Below are 8,438 nucleotides of genomic sequence, written 5' to 3' on the forward strand. Positions count from 1 at the left end.
AGTGGTTGCTAGGGAGTTGCTATGTAGTTGTCAAGGTACTTGGGTGGTTGCTATGCAGTTACCAATGTACTCAGGGTGGTTGCTAGGGAGCTGCTATGTAGTTGTCAAGGTATTTGGGTGGTTGCTATGCAGTTGCCAATGTACTCAGAGTGGTTGCTAGGGAGTTTCTATGTAGTTGTCAAGGTACTTGGGTGGTTGCTATGCAGTTGCCAATGTACTCAGAGTGGTTGCTATGGAGTTGCCAGTGTACTCAGGGTGGTTGCTAGGGAGTTCCTATGTAGTTGTCAAGGTACTTGGGTGGTTGCTACGCAGTTGCCAATGTACTCAGGGTGGTTGCTAGGGAGTTGCCAATGTACTCAGGGTGGTTGCTAGGGAGTTGCCATGTAGTTGTCAAAGTACTTGGGTGGTTGCTATGCAGTTACCAATGTACTCAGGGTGGTTGCTAGGGAGCTGCTATGTAGTTGTCAAGGTATTTGGGTGGTTGCTATGCAGTTGCCAATGTACTCAGAGTGGTTGCTAGGGAGTTTCTATGTAGTTGTCAAGGTACTTGGGTGGTTGCTATGCAGTTGCCAATGTACTCAGAGTGGTTGCTATGGAGTTGCCAGTGTACTCAGGGTGGTTGCTAGGGAGTTCCTATGTAGTTGTCAAGGTACTTGGGTGGTTGCTACGCAGTTGCCAATGTACTCAGGGTGGTTGCTAGGGAGTTGCCAATGTACTCAGGGTGGTTGCTAGGGAGTTGCCATGTAGTTGTCAAAGTACTTGGGTGGTTGCTATGCAGTTACCAATGTACTCAGGGTGGTTGCTAGGGAGCTGCTATGTAGTTGTCAAGGTATTTGGGTGGTTGCTATGCAGTTGCCAATATACTCAGTGTGGTTGCTAGGGAGTTGCCAATGTACTCAGGGTGGTTGCTAGGGAGTTGCCATGTAGTTCTCAAGGTACTTGGGTGGTTGATATGCAGTTGCCAATGTGCTCAGGGTGGTTGCTAGAGAGTTTCTATGTAGTTGTCAAGGTACTTGGGTGGTTGCTATGCAGTTGCCAATGTACTCAGAGTGGTTGCTAGGGAGTTGCTATGTAGTTGTCAAGGTACTTGGGTGGTTGCTATGCAGTTGCCAGTGTACTCAGAGTGGTTGCTAGGGAGTTGCTATGTAGTTGTCAAGGTACTTGGGTGGTTGCTATGCAGTTACCAATGTACTCAGGGTGGTTGCTAGGGAGCTGCTATGTAGTTGTCAAGGTATTTGGATGGTTGCTATGCAGTTGCCAATATACTCAGTGTGGTTGCTAGGGAGTTGCTATGTAGTTGTCAAGGTACTTGGGTGGTTGCTATGCAGTTGCCAGTGTACTCAGAGTGGTTGCTAGGGAGTTGCTATGTAGTTGTCAAGGTACTTGGGTGGTTGCTATGCAGTTGCCAATGTGCTCAGAGTGGTTGCTAGGGAGTTGCTATGTAGTTGTCAAGGTACTTGGGTGGTTGCTATGCAGTTGCCAATGTACTCAGGGTGGTTGCTATGCAGTTGCGAATGTACTCCAGGGTGGTTGCTAGGGAGTTGCCAGTGTACTCAGGGTGGTTGCTAGGGAGTTCCTATGTAGTTGTCAAGGTACTTGGGTGGTTGCTACGCAGTTGCCAATGTACTCAGGGTGGTTGCTAGGGAGTTGCCAATGTACTCAGGGTGGTTGCTAGGGAGTTGCCATGTAGTTGTCAAAGTACTTGGGTGGTTGCTATGCAGTTACCAATGTACTCAGGGTGGTTGCTAGGGAGCTGCTATGTAGTTGTCAAGGTATTTGGGTGGTTGCTATGCAGTTGCCAATATACTCAGTGTGGTTGCTAGGGAGTTGCCAATGTACTCAGGGTGATTGCTAGGGAGTTGCCATGTAGTTCTCAAGGTACTTGGGTGGTTGATATGCAGTTGCCAATGTGCTCAGGGTGGTTGCTATGCAGTTACCAATGTACTCAGGGTGGTTGCTAGGGAGCTGCTATGTAGTTGTCAAGGTATTTGGATGGTTGCTATGCAGTTGCCAATATACTCAGTGTGGTTGCTAGGGAGTTGCTATGTAGTTGTCAAGGTACTCGGGTGGTTGCTATGCAGTTGCCAGTGTACTCAGAGTGGTTGCTAGGGAGTTGCTATGTAGTTGTCAAGGTACTTGGGTGGTTGCTATGCAGTTACCAATGTACTCAGGGTGGTTGCTAGGGAGCTGCTATGTAGTTGTCAAGGTATTTGGGTGGTTGCTATGCAGTTGCCAATGTACTCAGAGTGGTTGCTAGGGAGTTTCTATGTAGTTGTCAAGGTACTTGGGTGGTTGCTATGCAGTTGCCAATGTACTCAGAGTGGTTGCTATGGAGTTGCCAGTGTACTCAGGGTGGTTGCTAGGGAGTTCCTATGTAGTTGTCAAGGTACTTGGGTGGTTGCTACGCAGTTGCCAATGTACTCAGGGTGGTTGCTAGGGAGTTGCCAATGTACTCAGGGTGGTTGCTAGGGAGTTGCCATGTAGTTGTCAAAGTACTTGGGTGGTTGCTATGCAGTTACCAATGTACTCAGGGTGGTTGCTAGGGAGCTGCTATGTAGTTGTCAAGGTATTTGGGTGGTTGCTATGCAGTTGCCAATATACTCAGTGTGGTTGCTAGGGAGTTGCCAATGTACTCAGGGTGGTTGCTAGGGAGTTGCCATGTAGTTCTCAAGGTACTTGGGTGGTTGATATGCAGTTGCCAATGTGCTCAGGGTGGTTGCTATGCAGTTGCCAATGTACTCAGAGTGGTTGCTAGGGAGTTTCTATGTAGTTGTCAAGGTACTTGGGTGGTTGCTATGCAGTTGCCAGTGTACTCAGAGTGGTTGCTAGGGAGCTGCTATGTAGTTGTCAAGGTACTTGGGTGGTTGCTATGCAGTTGCCAATGTACTCAGAGTGGTTGCTAGGGAGTTTCTATGTAGTTGTCAAGGTACTTGGGTGGTTGCTATGCAGTTGCCAATGTACTCAGAGTGGTTGCTATGGAGTTGCCAGTGTACTCAGGGTGGTTGCTAGGGAGTTCCTATGTAGTTGTCAAGGTACTTGCTAGGGAGTTGCTATGTAGTTGTCAAGGTACTTGGGTGGTTGCTATGCAGTTACCAATGTACTCAGGGTGGTTGCTAGGGAGCTGCTATGTAGTTGTCAAGGTATTTGGATGGTTGCTATGCAGTTGCCAATATACTCAGTGTGGTTGCTAGGGAGTTGCTATGTAGTTGTCAAGGTACTTGGGTGGTTGCTATGCAGTTGCCAGTGTACTCAGAGTGGTTGCTAGGGAGTTGCTATGTAGTTGTCAAGGTACTTGGGTGGTTGCTATGCAGTTACCAATGTACTCAGGGTGGTTGCTAGGGAGCTGCTATGTAGTTGTCAAGGTATTTGGGTGGTTGCTATGCAGTTGCCAATGTACTCAGAGTGGTTGCTAGGGAGTTTCTATGTAGTTGTCAAGGTACTTGGGTGGTTGCTATGCAGTTGCCAATGTACTCAGAGTGGTTGCTATGGAGTTGCCAGTGTACTCAGGGTGGTTGCTAGGGAGTTCCTATGTAGTTGTCAAGGTACTTGGGTGGTTGCTACGCAGTTGCCAATGTACTCAGGGTGGTTGCTAGGGAGTTGCCAATGTACTCAGGGTGGTTGCTAGGGAGTTGCCATGTAGTTGTCAAAGTACTTGGGTGGTTGCTATGCAGTTACCAATGTACTCAGGGTGGTTGCTAGGGAGCTGCTATGTAGTTGTCAAGGTATTTGGGTGGTTGCTATGCAGTTGCCAATATACTCAGTGTGGTTGCTAGGGAGTTGCCAATGTACTCAGGGTGGTTGCTAGGGAGTTGCCATGTAGTTCTCAAGGTACTTGGGTGGTTGATATGCAGTTGCCAATGTGCTCAGGGTGGTTGCTATGCAGTTGCCAATGTACTCAGAGTGGTTGCTAGGGAGTTTCTATGTAGTTGTCAAGGTACTTGGGTGGTTGCTATGCAGTTGCCAGTGTACTCAGAGTGGTTGCTAGGGAGCTGCTATGTAGTTGTCAAGGTACTTGGGTGGTTGCTATGCAGTTGCCAATGTACTCAGAGTGGTTGCTAGGGAGTTTCTATGTAGTTGTCAAGGTACTTGGGTGGTTGCTATGCAGTTGCCAATGTACTCAGAGTGGTTGCTATGGAGTTGCCAGTGTACTCAGGGTGGTTGCTAGGGAGTTCCTATGTAGTTGTCAAGGTACTTGCTAGGGAGTTGCTATGTAGTTGTCAAGGTACTTGGGTGGTTGCTATGCAGTTACCAATGTACTCAGGGTGGTTGCTAGGGAGCTGCTATGTAGTTGTCAAGGTATTTGGATGGTTGCTATGCAGTTGCCAATATACTCAGTGTGGTTGCTAGGGAGTTGCTATGTAGTTGTCAAGGTACTTGGGTGGTTGCTATGCAGTTGCCAGTGTACTCAGAGTGGTTGCTAGGGAGTTGCTATGTAGTTGTCAAGGTACTTGGGTGGTTGCTATGCAGTTACCAATGTACTCAGGGTGGTTGCTAGGGAGCTGCTATGTAGTTGTCAAGGTATTTGGGTGGTTGCTATGCAGTTGCCAATGTACTCAGAGTGGTTGCTAGGGAGTTTCTATGTAGTTGTCAAGGTACTTGGGTGGTTGCTATGCAGTTGCCAATGTACTCAGAGTGGTTGCTATGGAGTTGCCAGTGTACTCAGGGTGGTTGCTAGGGAGTTCCTATGTAGTTGTCAAGGTACTTGGGTGGTTGCTACGCAGTTGCCAATGTACTCAGGGTGGTTGCTAGGGAGTTGCCAATGTACTCAGGGTGGTTGCTAGGGAGTTGCCATGTAGTTGTCAAAGTACTTGGGTGGTTGCTATGCAGTTACCAATGTACTCAGGGTGGTTGCTAGGGAGCTGCTATGTAGTTGTCAAGGTATTTGGGTGGTTGCTATGCAGTTGCCAATATACTCAGTGTGGTTGCTAGGGAGTTGCCAATGTACTCAGGGTGGTTGCTAGGGAGTTGCCATGTAGTTCTCAAGGTACTTGGGTGGTTGATATGCAGTTGCCAATGTGCTCAGGGTTGCTAGAGAGTTTCTATGTAGTTGTCAAGGTACTTGGGTGGTTGCTATGCAGTTGCCAATGTACTCAGAGTGGTTGCTAGGGAGTTGCTATGTAGTTGTCAAGGTACTTGGGTGGTTGCTATGCAGTTGCCAGTGTACTCAGAGTGGTTGCTAGGGAGTTGCTATGTAGTTGTCAAGGTACTTGGGTGGTTGCTATGCAGTTACCAATGTACTCAGGGTGGTTGCTAGGGAGCTGCTATGTAGTTGTCAAGGTATTTGGATGGTTGCTATGCAGTTGCCAATATACTCAGTGTGGTTGCTAGGGAGTTGCTATGTAGTTGTCAAGGTACTTGGGTGGTTGCTATGCAGTTGCCAGTGTACTCAGAGTGGTTGCTAGGGAGTTGCTATGTAGTTGTCAAGGTACTTGGGTGGTTGCTATGCAGTTACCAATGTACTCAGGGTGGTTGCTAGGGAGCTGCTATGTAGTTGTCAAGGTATTTGGGTGGTTGCTATGCAGTTGCCAATATACTCAGTGTGGTTGCTAGGGAGTTGCCAATGTACTCAGGGTGGTTGCTAGGGAGTTTCTATGTAGTTGTCAAGGTACTTGGGTGGTTGCTATGCAGTTGCCAATGTGCTCAGAGTGGTTGCTAGGGAGTTGCTATGTAGTTGTCAAGGTACTTGGGTGGTTGCTATGCAGTTGCCAATGTACTCAGGGTGGTTGCTATGCAGTTGCAAATGTACTCAGGGTGGTTGCTAGGGAGTTGCCAGTGTACTCAGGGTGGTTGCTAGGGAGTTCCTATGTAGTTGTCAAGGTACTTGGGTGGTTGCTACGCAGTTGCCAATGTACTCAGGGTGGTTGCTAGGGAGTTGCCAATGTACTCAGGGTGGTTGCTAGGGAGTTGCCATGTAGTTGTCAAAGTACTTGGGTGGTTGCTATGCAGTTACCAATGTACTCAGGGTGGTTGCTAGGGAGCTGCTATGTAGTTGTCAAGGTATTTGGGTGGTTGCTATGCAGTTGCCAATATACTCAGTGTGGTTGCTAGGGAGTTGCCAATGTACTCAGGGTGATTGCTAGGGAGTTGCCATGTAGTTCTCAAGGTACTTGGGTGGTTGATATGCAGTTGCCAATGTGCTCAGGGTGGTTGCTATGCAGTTGCCAATGTACTCAGAGTGGTTGCTAGGGAGTTTCTATGTAGTTGTCAAGGTACTTGGGTGGTTGCTATGCAGTTGCCAGTGTACTCAGAGTGGTTGCTAGGGAGTTGCTATGTAGTTGTCAAGGTACTTGGGTGGTTGCTATGCAGTTGCCAGTGTACTCAGAGTGGTTGCTAGGGAGTTGCTATGTAGTTGTCAAGGTACTTGGGTGGTTGCTATGCAGTTGCCAATGTACTCAGAGTGGTTGCTATGGAGTTTCTATGTAGTTGTCAAGGTACTTGGGTGGTTGCTATGCAGTTGCCAGTGTACTCAGAGTGGTTGCTAGGGAGTTGCTATGTAGTTGTCAAGGTATTTGGGTGGTTGCTATGCAGTTGCCAATATACTCAGTGTGGTTGCTAGGGAGTTGCCAATGTACTCAGGGTGGTTGCTAGGGAGTTGCCATGTAGTTCTCAAGGTACTTGGGTGGTTGATATGCAGTTGCCAATGTGCTCAGGGTGGTTGCTAGAGAGTTTCTATGTAGTTGTCAAGGTACTTGGGTGGTTGCTATGCAGTTGCCAATGTACTCAGGGTGGTTGCTAGGGAGTTGCTATGTAGTGTCTTCACTGTAGTTCACACACACACACATTCAGACACAGAAACTTCAGCGCTGACCTGCAAATTTTACCAATAAAATATTTTAACTGCTGAAGAGCTGCATGATCTTCCTCTGCAAGGAGTTTATAACATCACTGTTATTTGAATCATTTAAAGTCACAGCTGCACTGATAAATGATAAACAGCAAAAATGGAAGTAATTCATACATACACAGACTCTCTCTCATAAATAAAAACACTTGATCAATGACACTTTTCTGAGAATAGATTATGAAGTGTTGATCACTAAACTGTAAGTTTATGGTGTTTTCAGAAAAGCAGTGCTTTTATCTACAGTAGGGAGAGAACGTTCACATGGTTGCCAGGTTGACAAAAATAGGGAACACATTTAGCAGATATTTCAATATTACAGATGTGAATCTGTTTCAGTGATTACGTCTCTTTATATCAGACCTCAGTTGTGTTCCTCTGTGTCCAGATTCAACTTTGTAGTAGCCTATAATATACTCTATTCACTGTTTTTCTGTTTTTATTTAAATTAAGTGCAGTTCACTGCTGATACAGAAACAGCTGCATGAATATCCTTATCAAGTAGTACATTGTAATGTGTATCAAACAGTCTTAGTTTCTAGGGTCTTGCTTTGCTGTTGTAAAATAGCATAGCATTGTTGTGAAATATTACAATTTAAAATAACTCAGAATGATTTCAAAAATAAATTATTTCTGAAGGATCATGTGACTGAAGACAATGAAGACTGAAGTAATTGCTGATAAAAAAACAACTTTCAGAGGAATAATTGTATTGTTAAAGTATTTTAAAATAGAAACTTATTTTATATTTCAATTATACTTCATTATATTACTGTTTTATCTTTATTTTTGATCAACTGACACCACTGATATATATATATATATATATATATATATATATATATATATATATATATATATATATATATATATGTGTGTGTATATATTAGTGGTGTCAATTGATTAAAAAAAAAAAAACTTCTGAAATATATTGCAATTAATCCAACCCAAAATTAAAGTTTTTAAATATGCTTTTATATTGCAATAATTTTGTATTCAATCTTCAAATGAATGTACAAACAGCATATACAGTATCTTTTTAATATCTGTTTAATGGCATCGTTTTTTGTTTGTTTGTTTTTAGGTTTTCACCTCTGGCTAATCGTACGCTGATGTGTCCGTCTGTCTGTGCGTTCACACCGGCGCCGGCGAGAGCGTCAAAGTGTCCTGAAGTCATTCATTTTCAATGTGAGCGAGTGGCGAGAAGCGGCACGGCGCGTTTTGGACGGTGTGGGCGTCTATGACACATTTCTGCGGCAACCAATCAGAACGTAGAAGTTCACCCCTTGAGAGGATTCCAGAGAACACAGTCCTGTAAAACTTTGGTTCCGACCACATTAGTTCCCAAGCAAAATGATGTGTGGACCAAGGTGTGTGAGATTGTTGATGTTTCCGGTGAGTTGCGGATGTGCATTAACGTTATATATTTTCTGTAAATAAGCGGTAATTGCATATGCTAAGCTTGCGTATATACATGTGTATAACTAATGCGTATACACTTCTCCAGGCACCACTACACCACTGCATGTAACTACAATTAAATTCAATTTCTTACTTTCACTTTTTAAAAAAATCATGAGGTTAACTTACACCCTAC

At 45.1% G+C, this 8,438-nt stretch overlaps 1 long non-coding RNA gene across 3 annotated transcripts; it reads left to right on the plus strand.

The window, feature by feature from the left end:
• The first annotated feature begins 401 nt into the window (after positions 1-401).
• On the plus strand, positions 402-7,636 carry LOC127160826 (uncharacterized). Of its 3 annotated transcripts, XR_007826858.1 has the most exons (4): positions 402-649; positions 1,010-1,083; positions 5,056-5,129; positions 6,686-7,636. It is a non-coding gene; the product is annotated as an uncharacterized LOC127160826 (long non-coding RNA). The 3 variants fall into 3 exon arrangements; XR_007826859.1 differs by lacking the exon at positions 402-649 and having other exon boundaries at positions 992-1,083; XR_007826860.1 differs by lacking the exons at positions 402-649; positions 1,010-1,083 and adding an exon at positions 4,403-4,444.
• The last annotated feature ends 802 nt before the right edge of the window (positions 7,637-8,438 follow it).

Source organism: Labeo rohita, unplaced genomic scaffold (assembly GCF_022985175.1).
Source record: "Labeo rohita strain BAU-BD-2019 unplaced genomic scaffold, IGBB_LRoh.1.0 scaffold_466, whole genome shotgun sequence".
Lineage (NCBI taxonomy): Eukaryota > Metazoa > Chordata > Actinopteri > Cypriniformes > Cyprinidae > Labeo > Labeo rohita.